The 15,012-nt window shown below is 46.9% G+C and overlaps 1 long non-coding RNA gene across 1 annotated transcript in view; it reads right to left on the minus strand.

Moving 5' to 3' along the window:
* The window catches only part of LOC117202973 (uncharacterized), a 55,381-nt gene that overhangs the window by 3,542 nt on the left and 36,827 nt on the right, over positions 1-15,012 (minus strand). Inside the window, exons 3-5 of the long non-coding RNA XR_007477785.1 lie at positions 3,315-3,463; positions 818-957; positions 420-514 (exon numbers count right to left, since the gene is read on the minus strand). This is a non-coding gene — a long non-coding RNA (uncharacterized LOC117202973). The remainder of the gene's footprint in view (positions 1-419; positions 515-817; positions 958-3,314; positions 3,464-15,012) is intronic.

Genomic DNA, 15,012 nt, shown 5'->3' on the forward strand with positions numbered 1-15,012 from the left:
CACATTACTTAATCCCTCTAAGCTTCAGTTTCCTCATCTGTAAAAGGGACTCATAATGCTGATCTCGGGGGACGGTTGCAAGGATGACAGGAGGGAGGGCTGGAAAGCCCTTACTTAGCCCAGAGCCTGGAACACTGGCAGTGCCCAGCGAGCCTGAGTCCTGTCTTAATGCTGGGTGGGTGGGGTTTAGCCAGTCCAGAGGGCATTAAAGGGCCAGAGGCACGAAGAAGGGCCCCTCACTGAGCTTTGTGAACAGTTGCTTTTTGAGGACTTGAGCCGCAACTGCTTTTCCTGCCCCAAGAGAAGGACAGAAGGTGTAGGCTATTTTGCTCCCCTCCCCACCTCTTCCTGCTTCTCCCCACTGCCTGAGACCCTGTGCCCGCCTGCTCTGTCAGAATGCCACCCTTTAAAAACCTGACCTGGGCCAACAGCAGAAAAACACAACTCGACTCCATAAGAAGGAAAAGTACTCCGGGAGGCTGTATAGACACGCACGGCAAATATTCAAGGAATTCTTAGGAATAAAAAAAAAAAATTCATAAATCTGGATTTTTGCATGAGGCCATCACAGGAACATGTTTTCTCAATTAGCATACACATTGCTTGGAGTGAAGTCACTGAGTCCGCGGCTCCTCAGGCTGACTTGTGCTGAAGCCACCTGATCTGGACCTCACTTTCCGTGATCTAAATCTGATCCAGCCAACCCTGTCCCTGCCCTTAGCTGCCGAAACAAAATCACCCCCAAATCCTAAACCAGGGTGGAGACATACACACCGCACTGCAAAGCAGTCTAATTTCAGATCCTGGGTGTACTCACCCAGACATGAGAAAGACAACACTCTTCTTGATGGTGGAGTGATAGAGTCTCAGCAACCCCTCGCATTGTTCTTTTCCTTGGCCGTTTATTGTTAGATGGTGACTGCACTGCCCCTTCCGATCAGATGTGTCCTTTAGGTTCTGAAGGCAGAGAAAATTGTTTCTTTTGCAAAAGCATGCATCAACTGCTTAAAATATTACTAGCCGGTGCCTGAGATCAGCGATTACGTTTTCTGGATGGTTTCCTGGACTGATTCTTTTCCAAGTGAATGGCTTTGTCAGATATTTGTCATTTCTGAAATATTTGATTAATGATGTCCCCTCATCAGAGGGATGGTCCAGGGCGCATAATGAGCAGCCTGCCTCCAAAGCAAAGATGCTGCCCAGCGTCCAACAAGATCAAGCAGGAAGTTGACCAACATTTCAAATGTTACCCTGCCCTAGAGTAAAGGAAAGAAAAATGGTTTTCAAACTACAGACCCATTAGGGAGATGCGAAATCAAGTAGTACGACTCTCTCTCTCTTTTCTTTTTTTAAAGAAAAAAGTAGAGTAAATTTTTAAAAAGCAATATGCGTTGCATGGAGAAAGGGAAGGTATTCATAAAACTTTTATTTTAGTTGTATATACATTTACACAATATGTGTGCATACCGGATCACGATGGAAAATGTATTTTTTCACTGTGAGTCATGGTTAAAAACGTTTAAAAGCTACTGGCACAAGACAACAGCGTTGTACAGGAAAGGGCATCGCTCTGAAGCCAGGCAAACTTGGGGTTAAATCCCAGTCTGGGATTCCTAGTTGTGTGATCTTGGGTAACTTAAGTACTCTAAGGATCAGTGGCCTCATCTGTAAGGTCAGACTAATTGCTTCCTCATAGGGCTGTTGTGTAGATTAAGTGACTAAGATAAAGTTCCTGGTACTGTGCCTGCCACCAAGGAGGCCTCAGGAAGCAAGAGCCACTGGCATCACCTGTCTTCTCCTTCCCCCCCGCCCCCGCCTCCTCTTCCTTCTTTATCTTCTTCTTTGAGACTAATCAACCTCATCAGAACCGTGACTTCCCTAGATGTTTCTATCCCTGAGGTTGGCTGCTTCTCTGGCCAACCCAGCGAAGAAACAACAGCAATCGTATCTCACCTCTGTCCCTACCTTTCTCTACCGTCTTTCCCTATTTCACGTTTGCATAGCCATCTTTCTGTGATTCTGTTCCCCAGCATGATCATGACAGTAATTGTCCAAGGGGCCCAAGACATCCCCCTCCCTGTCACTAAGAACCATCAGAGGGGTATCCCAGCCTTCCCTGGCCTTGTGACCGGGATGAATGCTTTGGTCCTAATGTGGTGGTATAGTGACTCTGTATGGAGCTTCTGTTCCCACAAATCACATCCTTCCTCCTCAGTATATTTTTGTAAGGGCAACAGGGCTAAGATACCATTAAAATGTTGACATTGTCAAATTCTTAAGAAGTTCCTGCCCAGAGCAGAGAGCCTAACATTTTCTCGTGAGCGAGGCTCCAGGCGGCCCCAATGTGGAGGGTTTCAGTTTCTCTCCTGGTATAAACAGCCTAGAGGCTCCCGGCGTGGGCCCTGGAGCTGACAGCTTCAGGTAAACCAAACCCTAATCCTGACTCCGGTCCTCAACCTGGCCCTAATGTGTCACTGACCCCAGACCACCCCTTTCCAGCTGGAAGTGTGGAAGACGGACCCACACTAGGGGCCACAAAGATGATATGCCCCAGTTTTCCTGAGAGCCTGGCTAGCGCAGCCCCTGAAGACAGATCAGGGATGACAAACTGCTGCCTCTTTGTTCAGACGGAAGCTTCACCTTTCTCCCTCCTCTGTTTCCCGTGCTCGCCTGGGGCTCATTCCAACTCTTTTCTTGTAAAATGCCCTCCCCCTGGGCCCCATTTTCACCACTCAGATTCAAAGAGGATTATTAGTGACATCTCCTCAAATACTGAATTCCTATCCAGACCAAAGGTTTAAAGCTCCTTTCCAGGCAGTTAAGACATCTCTATTTGAGGCTGCAGGGCAGGGGGCCCAAGGGGAGAAGGCAGACGTGGATCTGGTGTAATTTTCATCTCTGTAAGAGTCTCCGTGCTTTTCCACCACTCATCCCACTATTCCCTGTAAAACTAATGTCACCAGGCCAGTTGCACATTTTAAATAACATTTATAGCAGAAGAGACACATTTGTGACATCATACCCAGCCCCTTTCTCCTTAAGCAGGTGGGTTATACTGAGCCAAGCACCGGGAGCTTGACTGGACCATAAGCAAAGCAGTTAAGAGGCTGTTTAAATCCATCACCGTTGCACCTGGGTTTTTTGTTTTGTTTTGTAGAAAAAGTGAATGCTGACTTAACATTTTCTGTGCCCAAAAGGGGGGGAAGAAAAAAGCATATTTCCACCCTTTCTGAAACTTGCAATGACAAATGGAATCAATTGTCCCAGAACATGACATACCACCAAGAATATTTCTTATGCATGAAACGAATTACCTTTCTTTTCATCTGGGTTCAAGGGTATTGTGTCTGTCCTCTCACGGGGAAAGTGTGAACACTTAGAAATGTTTTCATTTTCTTTTTCAGGAGGTCAGACACCAAAGCCTGACTCCAGATTTCATGCCCATGTGTCAGCATCTCTGTATCTTGGAAATGAAAGAAAATATTTAGGGAGTGGGGCTTTTAAGTATTATTTTGATTTTTTCTAAAAAAGAGTGGGACAGAAAGTAGAAGGCTTAATAAAGCAACAAATATGTTTCAAAGATTATTTTTAAAGCACCTTTATGATTAAGGGGAAAGAAAGGAATTTTAAGTTGGCACAGTGTACAGAATGTCCTCCTTCTACCCATTTCCACTTCTTAAATGATTATGGACCTATTGCAGAATTCGGACTGGCAATACTTGTGCTTGGGAAAATTTCACAAACCTGTCTGAAGCTTATTTCTTTTATGGATTGGGAAAGTTGTTATGTAAGAAAGAAAAATGGTTAAGTCAGATATAGGTTATTTATTTCAACTCAGTACTACTGAGAGCTAGGAAACTGGGGATTATTTCTGGCTCAGCTTCTTCCTAGCTGTGTAACTTGGGCAAATCACAGAACCCCTCTGAGCCTCTGTTTCTTAATCAGTAAAATGAGAATAATAATATTGCCCCTGCATTACCAGATGGGGCTGCTGCCTTGAATATGGTTGCCAGCTGGGAAGATACCTTGACTGTAGGTATAAGAGGTAAGATGTGAGAGCCCTGGACAAGGACCATGAGACTCCTGGCACCAGTGCTGGCTCTGCCCTTAGTTGGGTGAGGAAACTTGACAGTCACTTACCCTGCATGAGCCATCCCAGCTCCCATCTGCCCGTCTCAGATGCAGTAGCAGATGTGAAAGCACTTCATGTAAGCCTAGGCAGAAACATGCTGTTCCCACCATGGTGGGAACGGAGGCCTGTGCCAGGCATTGAGTGGGCCCCTGCGAGACTGAGGCCAAGGGTGCCGTGGAAAAAGTGTGAACGTGGAATCAGCCTCTCCAGGGCTCCAGGCCCAGGAGTGGCATTGAAAAACACATGTGATCGAGGGCAAATTACTGCAGCTCTCTGATTTCCAGTTTCCTCAGCTGTGATATGGAGCTAGTAGCACTTACTTCTTAGTGCAAAGATTAAACAAGGTGACCCCTGCCAAGTCCTTGGGTTGTCCAAAACCCAGTTTTATAGTGGTCCTTGGTGTTGATCACAAATGAGCGCCCAAGGGGCTCCCCGCTTAGGCAGTGACCTGGCTGAGGACAGTCCACGGTGGCTGAGGTTGCCAGGCCAGGATGCCTCGGGGATGAGAAGCTCTCCTAATGTCCCCTCTCTCTCACTGACCCTCTTCTCTGTCTCCTTTGCTGGCTTTTCCTTCTTCTGACCTCTAAATATTGGAGTGCCTGGAGCTCAGTCTAGGGTCCTTTCCTTCCCCCAGGCATTAAAGGTGAGCTACACCTTCTGGATGTCTATTTCCAATCTGGACTCTCCCCTGGGCTCCAGGCTCTTCTGTTCTACTGTCATGGCCACTTGGAGATCTAATGGACATCTCAAGTTGAGAATTTTTGACCCCTGAACTACTTTTCTCTGAGTCTTATTTTAGTCTTCCCCATTTTAGACAATGACATCATTATTCCCAGTTGCTCAGACCCCAAATCTAGAAATCATCCTTGACTGGACCTTCCTCATCACCTTTTATATTCAATCCACCAGCAAGTCTCACTGGTTTCCAAATAAGTTCTGAACCCAGTCCCTTCTCAGCATCCCACTACTGCCTCTTAGTCCCAACCACTATCACCTCTCAGCCAGACGACACAGGGACCTCCTCCTGGATTCCCTGCCTCCACTCTTGTTTCCCACAGCCTTTTAACCCAACAGCAGTCACAATGCCCTTTTAAAAATGTAAATCATGTCATGTTATTTCTTAGCTCTCAACCCTCCAATTACACAGAGAATAAAATCCATACCCTTGCCATGGCCTCATTTCAATGGTTCCTAACCCAGTGGACATTTGGCAACATCATACATTTTTGATTGTCACACGTGGAGGGGGCCGGGTGTGGGGTGACCAGCATCTAGTTGGTGGAGTCTGGGATGCAGCTAAACATCCTGCAGTGCACAGGACAGCCCTCAAGAACGAAGAATTATCTGGCTCAAAATGTCAGCAGGGTGAGGCGGAGAATGCCTTTATGTGATCTGGACCCTGACCCTCCTTCCTGTGTCCTGTATCAGTCCTCCAATCGCCTGCTACGTGGCAGCCTTGCTGACATTCTTGCTATATCTTCAACATATCACTCTTGCTACTGACTTAGGCCTTTGTACTTGCTATTTCCTCTGTTGGGGACACTTCTACCCACAGGTCTTCTTCACATGGTTAGCTTTTGCTCATCGTTTAGGTCTGCTCAGATGTCACCTCTTGAACACCATAATTTAATGTCTATCCCCGCTCGACCAAACCCTGCCATGGTAGGTTCTGTTCCCTTACCCTACTTTCTTTATTTCACAGTACTTAGTCCTATTATTGGTTTTCTTGTTTATTATCCTTCTCCTCCACAGGAATGTAAGAATGGGGACAGGGACTTTGTTGTGTTCACCAAGGGCTGCATCACATATAGGAGCTCAAGAAGTATTTGTTGAATGAATAAATGGTTGGTAAATATGGCACAGACGGGGATTACTACAAAAGGTTAGGAAAGGAGACCATCAGTGGGATCCAGCACGTAGGGGAAGGCTTCCTGGAGGAGGTGTGACATGGGCTGCTTTGCAAGTTTGTGCAGCCCTCACCCCTTCAGCTAAGGTGGCCCCAAATGGAGCAGGGCTGTGGCCTCCTCTGAAGCCTGAATGTACCTGGGGGCACCTCTTGTAGATTAGAGCCAGCTGTGGACTTTAATATTCAATAGGGTGGAGAGCAGAGCTGGAGGGCTCAGGGGTCTAAGATGTGTGATTGAAGAGAGGAGCCAGGAAAGAGAGGCGAGTGGGAGAAAAGCAGGAGCAGGAAGGAGAAACCTAGGCTCCAGTTGGTTCAGATCAGGAGCAGAGCTCAGTATGGAGGGAGGGAGGGGTCTGGGACGGAAGAAAAGCCATCTCCAGGGAACATCTCTGGGTAGCTCATCCTGAAGGGCTGATAGTAGTTCCTGGAGAAGGAACTGGGGGTTCTTCTAAGTTTTCCAGGAGCCAAGTGAGACAACTGTGAGTTCGACTTGGGCCATTAGAAAGGCCAGCAAAGGGTAAAATCAGACCTTTCATGTAGCCAGGCAGAGGCTGTGTCCTGAATAGACATACTGACCCATATCTAGTTGGTATTACATGAGATAATTATGCAAATGTGGTTCCAGGATAGTCTTGATTTCAAGCACTCTGAGCCATTGCCAAACATTGGTCCTGTGCTTCAGTTTAAGAAAGCAATTCCCGTAATGCCACATGTGACAATGTGTAGTCCATGTGCAGCACATGCCAGCTGATGAGTGGGTGCCCCCCACCGCCCCAGGTCAGCCCCCCCGTGCCACCTCACGATAGGATGTAAATGTCCAGTTCTTGAGGAGGGCTGGGTTCACATCATGGATTATTTTTCCAAGGTCTCAGGATCCCAGAGTTTGTAGATCATGGAGCCCCCATGGGAGGGGAATGCCTCGTCCCAGGTGCATAGCTCCACTCATCCCAACATCTCCTCCAAGTGACACGTCTGGTCAGGGTCTGTGCCCTCACGGCCACCTCAGAACACTTACTCACAACTCTGGTTCATTTTGCTGCCTGGATACTTCTGAGGATATCACTATAGGGGATTAGCTGACCAACACCCTATTTTATTAGTCTGTTAATGTAAGTTTAGAGTAATACACCTCAGATGTAGACAGCTTACTCCAACCTACCAAAAATATCATCATGAACATTTACAAGGTCTAAAGAATGATATAATGGTGGTGAAATTCAGATGCGTTACATTACCCCAATGTCTAATTTAGCCCTGACTCAGTCCATAGAAATATGGATTTCCCCACAGACGTAGTCTCATAGCTGCCTGGGCCCCATGTGCCTCATAGAGCTAAGGTGATGAGTCTGTCTGTCACACATCCTTGAAAGCCATAAAACACCCCTGAACTAACCATCTCTTTGCTGCGTCCTCAGAGAGCCGCTGACACTCACTTTGACGTTTTGGTCACAAAACCTGTCTGCCACTTGTCACTGGATCCCCCTTCCATCATTAGGTCTCCTTGGTATATAGAGATTTGATGCTCTCAAACTTCTACTCCATCAAAGGCTGATCTTTGACCCTTCGTTCATACTAAGAAATACATGGCCGACAAAGGCTCAGACAGATGCTTATCCCAGGGGCAAATGCTCTCAGCAGCCGTCAAATTCCCTCGGTCAGAAGGCAGTGAACCACTCAAAGGCAACAGAGCAGGCAAAAGGCTAGCCCTGGTCCTTCCTTCCTACTGACGGTGTGACTTTACATATATTATAAAAACTCCCTTTGAGTCTCAGTTTCCTAACTGTAACATCGGAATAATAATAATAATAATACCTCCTTTATAAAGCAGTGGTTAAATGAGAGCATATATGTAACAGCACAGTACTTGGCACATAAAAAGCTGTAACGGCAGCTATTTGCTATTCCTTATTAAAATCTTGGAAAGTAAAATTTCAGACATCAGTCAATGACTCATGGAAATATTTTGGAGCTTAAGGTCTTTGTGAAGTGAGAGGGAAATGGAATGGAGTTTAAAACACTGGGAGGAAATCCCTAGCAGAGGAAGGCAGAAGTTCAACGTCACGGTGTCCCTGTGATTACCGTTCAATTGTGGGGTAAGCCTCAGTTAAGTCATCTGTCAAATGGCAGTAATGATAAGGTTGCTATGATGATTAAATATAATAATGCCTATGGATGGTTAACATAGCATCACGCACGTAAGCCTTGAAAAGTTTAGGGTTCTTGTTGTCATGGTTGTTATCACAACCTGTCTTCCCCATGCCAGGTCCTCTTGCAACTCTTTACTCAGGTCAAGCTTCCATGTAGAAAGTGCAACCTAGCTTCCTAAGCACTATTCCAGGATTTAGGCTGGAGCACCTCTCCCCGACCCACAAGGGCCTGTCCCTGTCGCAGAGCATTTACAGCCAGCTAAGAATTACTCCCACAGGTTTCTGGGATCCACTCCTTGCTGCCTCCATGTGGCTTTGTCATGTGGAAAGGCAATGTCATGCTATGCACAGACAGGGGACAGCTCCTTTCCTTTCTTACAAGGGGTTTGGTGGTAGTCTCACCTCGCTCTCACCTCTCATTCCTGGGATGGTCACAAAAGTGAGGGAACCATGGCCCTTGAAATGAATTTATGCAGCAACAGGTAAAAGGGAAAGGGGCCCAGAACTTAGCTTTTGCCATTGGTCTTGCCAGAAAGTGCTGGACTGGGACAGAAAAGCAATCCCAGAGAGAAGGGTCCTCTAGCTTCCTTGGACTCAAGGAGAAGTAAATTGTAGGTTGCCTGATTTGTGATCAAAGCTACCGAAATTTATAAAATGTTCTGAGGATGTTTCTGCCCATGTGTTCCTGAGTAAACCTATAAAAATGGAGGAATATTTTGGTTCCAACAAAACTGGTGATTAGGACTGACTCCTACTGCCAAGGTGAGGTCTGTCTTAAAGCTAACTATTCAGCAGGTGTCACTGGCTTCTCACTGCACTGTTCTGGGCTTTAGCAGGATATAAGGACGTTTAAGACTTGGACCTGCCCACAAGGGACTTAGGAACTGACCGGCAGTTCTTACTTCATTTTAATTCCAATGAAGCCTTTAGCCTTTTGGGAAAAAGAATCACTGGGATGAATCTAATACCACAGGGCTGGCTGTCAGATGGATTCTTCTATGACCCGGTGGCCTTGGACATGAAAAGGAAATGAAAACATTTCATTATGAGATTTTCTTCCCCCCCTTCCGCATGTTTCCGCCGTCTGCCCCGCCTACCCTCCACACCACACATACACATGCACACACACACACATGCACACACACGCACAGGCACTTATAACCAGACGCACATATACACACATACATACACCCACACACCCCACATGAAAAAGTGAAGACATTGCTGAAGCAGCTGCAAACATTCAAATATTGCGTTACCTTCCTGACTCAAGTATCCATAGAATCTTAGCATTGAAAGAATCATGCGAAATCATTCAGTCTTTATATAGAGATATAGATACAAATTTTGAAAAAGAAGGAAAAAAAGCCAGAAAGGTAGCAGGTGAAGAGCCTTGTCTAAAATCAGGGTCATCGACCAAGCCCAGCTCAGGTCTCAGGTCATTTCTCTTTTTCACTCTTTCATCAGCTATTTCACAAGCACCGATTTTGTGCCAGGAGCCGTGCCAGGCATCCTTGATACAAGGGAGACAAAAACTGTACAGAGTTCCTCCCTCACAAGGCTTACAGACTAGTTGGGAAGACAGTGGCGAGAATCACACAAAGGAATGGGCGGTTTCCACTCTGAGAAGTGCTCCATGTGAGAGATCCACATGCCATTGGAGAGGGGGTCCTAGGGGGGCAGGGATGGTTCCTGGAGGAAGGCATGATTCATTTGAGAGCGGAAAGGTAGGCAGGAGAAGGAGAGATGCTCCCCAGATGAAGGGAAGTCTCCCTTCCTCAGCCAGGAAGATATTTCCGACACTGGTGTGCTGAGGCGGGCTCCGACAGGCTCTCACCTGATGCTCCGCGAGCTTCTCTTCCCAACTCCACACTCAGTGAGGTCACACTGGTAGCTTGAAATTAGCCACGGTGGGAGTATTTACACCCCAGAAAGCAGCAGATGCTACAAATCAAGGTCCATCCCACTTTGGAGAACCGCCTTTACCAACACACCATGGGCTCCAACTACGTTCTACCTGCTTCCTGCTGTGGACAGCACAGACCCTGCCCTTTAAGCCAAATGCCTGTCCCCTTCCTGCAGAGACTCTTCCAAGAGCCCATTCCCGAAAGGCACTGTCAATAAGTGACTGGGGCCTTGGGGCTGTTTATGTCACACCCTGGGCCATCTGGCTTCTAAGAAAGAGCCCGTTCTTGTGGTCTTCGTCAGCCCCTTGCCATCTAATGATATTTATCAACCACCTCTATGAGACACTTGGTCAGGCAGATCTCCGGTCAGGCTTTGACCCTTCAGGAATTCGGGGCCTGGCTGAGGCTGCTAGGCTGACATTGTTCTTCCTTAATATAACTCGGGCTGCTCGGGGCACAAGAACCAGGGGCTGAACGCTCAGCCGAGGGCACGAGATCAGGACGTGGCACCACTGCTGTTTTTCCCAGTCTGTTTCTAGGCACAGGAAACACCAGGTGAGCACAGGTCAGAGTTCACAATATAGATGATCTGGTCAAGTTTTAAAAACAACTGATTCTACTATCCTTGCACCTTCGCTGTCCTCCCAGTTTTCTAAAGGGATCTGCCAAGAGAAAGAGTGAGTGTTGAGTTCTTACAAAGACGGACAGGAAGCAAAGCAGGTGGACATGGCAGAGGTGGTGCTTTACAGTGGAAGTACCTTTGTTTCCAGGGCGTGTGTGCACCTGTGTGTGTGTGTGTGTGTGTGTGTGTGTGTGTGTTTCTGTGTGTCTGCGTGGTGTCTGCTGTGCACACAGAATATGGGCTCTGGATGATGGTGCAGGTGCAGATGAGGCAGTCAGCAGGGCTGTGAGATGGAGAATCTTGGAGGAAAAGACCAGCCATGGGGTCTGGGTGGGAAAAGAAGCTGGACACTCGAGATGATTCCCTCTGATCAGCTCCCAGCTCCCAGATGGGAGCCCGTGATGCTCACACTTGGCTCACCCTGGGGAAGGCACCCGCTGTGCTATGGAAACTCAACCATTTACTAGCTTAACCTCTCATCAGATTTAAAGGCTGGGTGACACCAACCAGCAAGTCTCCCAGCCAGGATTTTCAGTTAGAGCCAGGCATGAGTATGCAGGGAATAATTTAGGGGGTCCTGTGAAGCCACCCAACGTTATCTGCCCATAGCACACTCTGGGCACCACCCCTTAGGTGGACTGTGGGTCTCCAGATGGCTTCCCTTAAAAGCAAAACCCAAATGATCAGGGCAGCATTACTAACACCTACTCCTGAATTAGGTTCTCAGATGATCAAACTGCACACACAGGCTGGCAGTGGATGCACTGAGGGACAGAGGCTGCCCAAAGGGGATGTGGGGGGAAGACCAGCAGGTGGGCCGCCAGGGTGGTAGGACATGGTGATGCCGCAGCAGTTGCTGTTTGTAGGTGCTCTGTATTTAGAGCACAGAGGAGATGATGAAAGAGAGAGGGTGGCTGGAGGCCAGAGATGTGCCAAAGGAGGTTGGCACTGGTGAGCTGCCCACAGTAATGCAGACGAGAGTCGGGTGGATGTGAAGACAGCCCCTGGCTGCTGTGCAGAGAAGCTACATCCCCTTGCTGTTCCTCTGCTGACACTGCCTTGGAGTCCAAGGGTACCTACTGACCCTTCTGGCAATGCGCCATAATTCCAGGGTCCTGACCCAGATCCCGTGAGTCAGTGAGGCAGTCGAGAGGGCAGCCCTGTCCAGCCATCCGTAGAGGGACTGTGGGCGGTCCCCATTCTCCACGGCAGTTGTGCAGGTTGTGTCCTGTATTGGGTATCCGGCCGAGGGGGTGAGTGGGAGCTCTGCTGATGGAAGGGCACCTTCCACTAATTCACACAAAGGCTCCACGGGATCTGGCTGCAGCCTGCCCCTGGGAAGCCCCCCTGGGTCCTGGAACAGAGGCCACGAGAGAGGATGGGAAGCCCAGAGAAGGGGGAAGTTGTGTACCGTGGGGCCAGGGGAGGGGCAGCCTTTGTGGGAGGGAAAGGTGAAGACTGATGCTGCCCGCTTACCATCTCCTAGAGCAGCACAGGGTTATCTGTTTACTCCACCGAAAGCCACACGGTCTGAAGATCAAGGGATGTTTTCTTTATTAACAGTGAAATAACTCACGAGTTTATGTTATCATGTGCATTGTCTAAATATTGTTAAATAAAACATCTTATTGCCAATAATTACCCAAACATTTCAGTGACACGGGACTCCTGCCAGCGGCAGGGATGGGATTCCAGTTCGACAGTGAGAGCCAAGCGTTTACTTTGCCGCACACAGTCACTTGACTGGGGTCTCCTGACTGCGGCTCTACTCAGTGGAAGCTCTTTATCAGTCCCAGGTGAAGAGAGCTCGGATAAAGTGCGAATTATTCTCTGTGGTCAGATCCCAAAGTATGTGGGTGACAAACACAGCGGCATCGTTTCCTTGAGTGAGTCCTGTTTTCCATATGTGGGAGGAATTCCAGACTTGAGAAGTCTGCATCCAGACTTCATAGATTTTTTTGTTTCTAATTGAGACAACACGACTAACCATAAAGAACAATACCAGCCTGGCTTCTAAGCTCCGAAAGGCTCTGGGTCACAACTTGACCTCCACAGGGATTGGACAGGCTCCAACAGCAACTACTCTCTCTGGTTGTCAAGCCGGACCACAGGCTCCACAAGAGCAACTTTCTGTTGGCTTGTGGAGTGTGGAGACAGAGCAGATGTGTCTGCCTGCTAATGCACTGTGGGATGGAGTTGCTCTCTGGGCTTATTGAAATCAGATGCCCAGCCCTCAGAGCTGCCCTGCAAACACATGGTGGCTCCACGCAAGCGTCATCACATTGGAAAATTACAAGAGCCATGACTCCACCTACTCACCCCCGTGCAAGACTCCATTTTTACCAACTGGGCAAGAGAAAGGCCTTCCCTCCTCCATTACACACTCCGAGGGGCCAGGCCCATGCCAAAATAAAGTACTTCTAGATAGCTAAAGTGGTATGAAAATTTGAGTACCAAAGACAATGCTGCAGGATGTGACCAAAATGTTAACATTGGTTATCTCTGAGTAGTGGGATTGGAATAAAAAGCATGATGGCATATCGGGAATTGTGCATACTTGTTTGAGAAAATTACACTCAATCCCCAAATAATATTCCACTTGTTACAAACAAATCCTGAGGTTATGGGGAAATCTCTTCTCTTAATATGCAATGTCATTTGAGAAAAATACATCTTAAAATGCTAGTTAGTTAATAAACTATTTCAGTTGCTCTAAGATTTAAAAGTTTAATCAAAATTGTATTGACTCTCTTTGAGATTTTCTAGGTTAAAATTACGTAATCTGAGTAAAATATTGTTAGAGTGAGATTGTTTGTTGGTTGTTTGATTTTTGAGATTTACCTAAGCAAATACATATACTCTGGTTTCCTCCTCTGTACAAAAACCAAACAACTCTACTCATAGAGCTATTACGAGCATTAAGTGAGATAATCCATTTAAAGTATTTACCACAGTAGCTGGCACATGTAAGATATCTGATAAATTTTAGCTATCATTAGCCATATATATATATATATATATATTTGCAAAATATATATATATATATATATTTGCAAAAAAAAAAAAGAAAGAAAGAAATAGGTTGGCAATGAGCAGATATCAACTGTTTTCTTTTTTGAATTTATCTGAGATACATGAGTGTGAAACAAATATCTAGGGCCCAACTCAAGTCTTCCAGCCTCCATCAGGTCTTAGATCTCATCCCAGTTACTCCTATAAATAATGCATAATTTGGTGAGGCAGAAATTTAGGACTGAAAGGAGTCTTAGAGATAATTGGTCCAGACCATTTTACAGATGTAAAATGAGCCCAGATGTGTGATGACTTACCGGATGTCACTAACAAAGACCAGACCAGACCCTAGGCCCCTGACTGTTTCCTGATTGTTTGTGCATCTCTTTTCACTCTGACAGATGGCTTCTTGGTTTCTCTAGTGGTTGATGTGTAAGGATACTGACTCCCCACTGGTGCCCTATACTACTCATAATATCACCCGGCACGTAGCATAGCCCCGGAGGTACAGCAGGTATTTGATAAATGGTTTGCTCAATGCAACTCAACAGCAAGTTTGCAGCCTCTGATATGCCAGGTGTATGCTGGACAGTATAACGGATAGGAAGCTAAATAAGACAGAGTGACTGCTTTTGAGAAGCTTCCTGAGACTGACCAGGGAAGGCACAGAAGGGGATGAGGGGGAGGGGGGTCTCAGAGCAGGAAGACTTGTTTAATTTCATCTACAGAAAAATGAAGGTCAGAAATTGAATCACGTAATAAACCTCAGTGAGTTAGTTCTCCGGGCTCCTTATCCCAGACAAACTCCAAATCTCAGTATTTCCAAAATTTACATTTACGGCTCTTGACCTCTCTCCTTTACCTCCAGATTTCCATATTAACCGCTTACTTGCACTCTTGTCCAATAGGGATCTCAAATTTACCATGTCCATACCAAACTCTTGATTTTGCCCTTGAAATCTGCTCCTTCCCTGGTGTTCTCTATCGCAGGAAATCACAGCTCCATCCTGCTGGATGCTAAAGCCTTGGAGTCATTCTTGATTCTCCTCTTCCTCACTCCTCCATACCCCAGTCCATTCGGGAATCCTGTTCACTCTGTTCCTTCAGTAGATCCCACTCACGGTGTCTTCCCACTGCCATGACAGCCCTGATCATTACCACCTCCTGCTGGATTGTTACAGGGGCCGCCTCACTGATCTTCCTGCTTCTACTCTTGGTCCCCACTGTGCAAGCTCAGCCAGAGTGCTCCTTTTAGAATATATCAAATCAGGTCACTTTCCTGCCCA

This window comes from Orcinus orca, chromosome 1, assembly GCF_937001465.1.
Source record: "Orcinus orca chromosome 1, mOrcOrc1.1, whole genome shotgun sequence".
Taxonomy (NCBI): Eukaryota; Metazoa; Chordata; class Mammalia; order Artiodactyla; family Delphinidae; genus Orcinus; species Orcinus orca.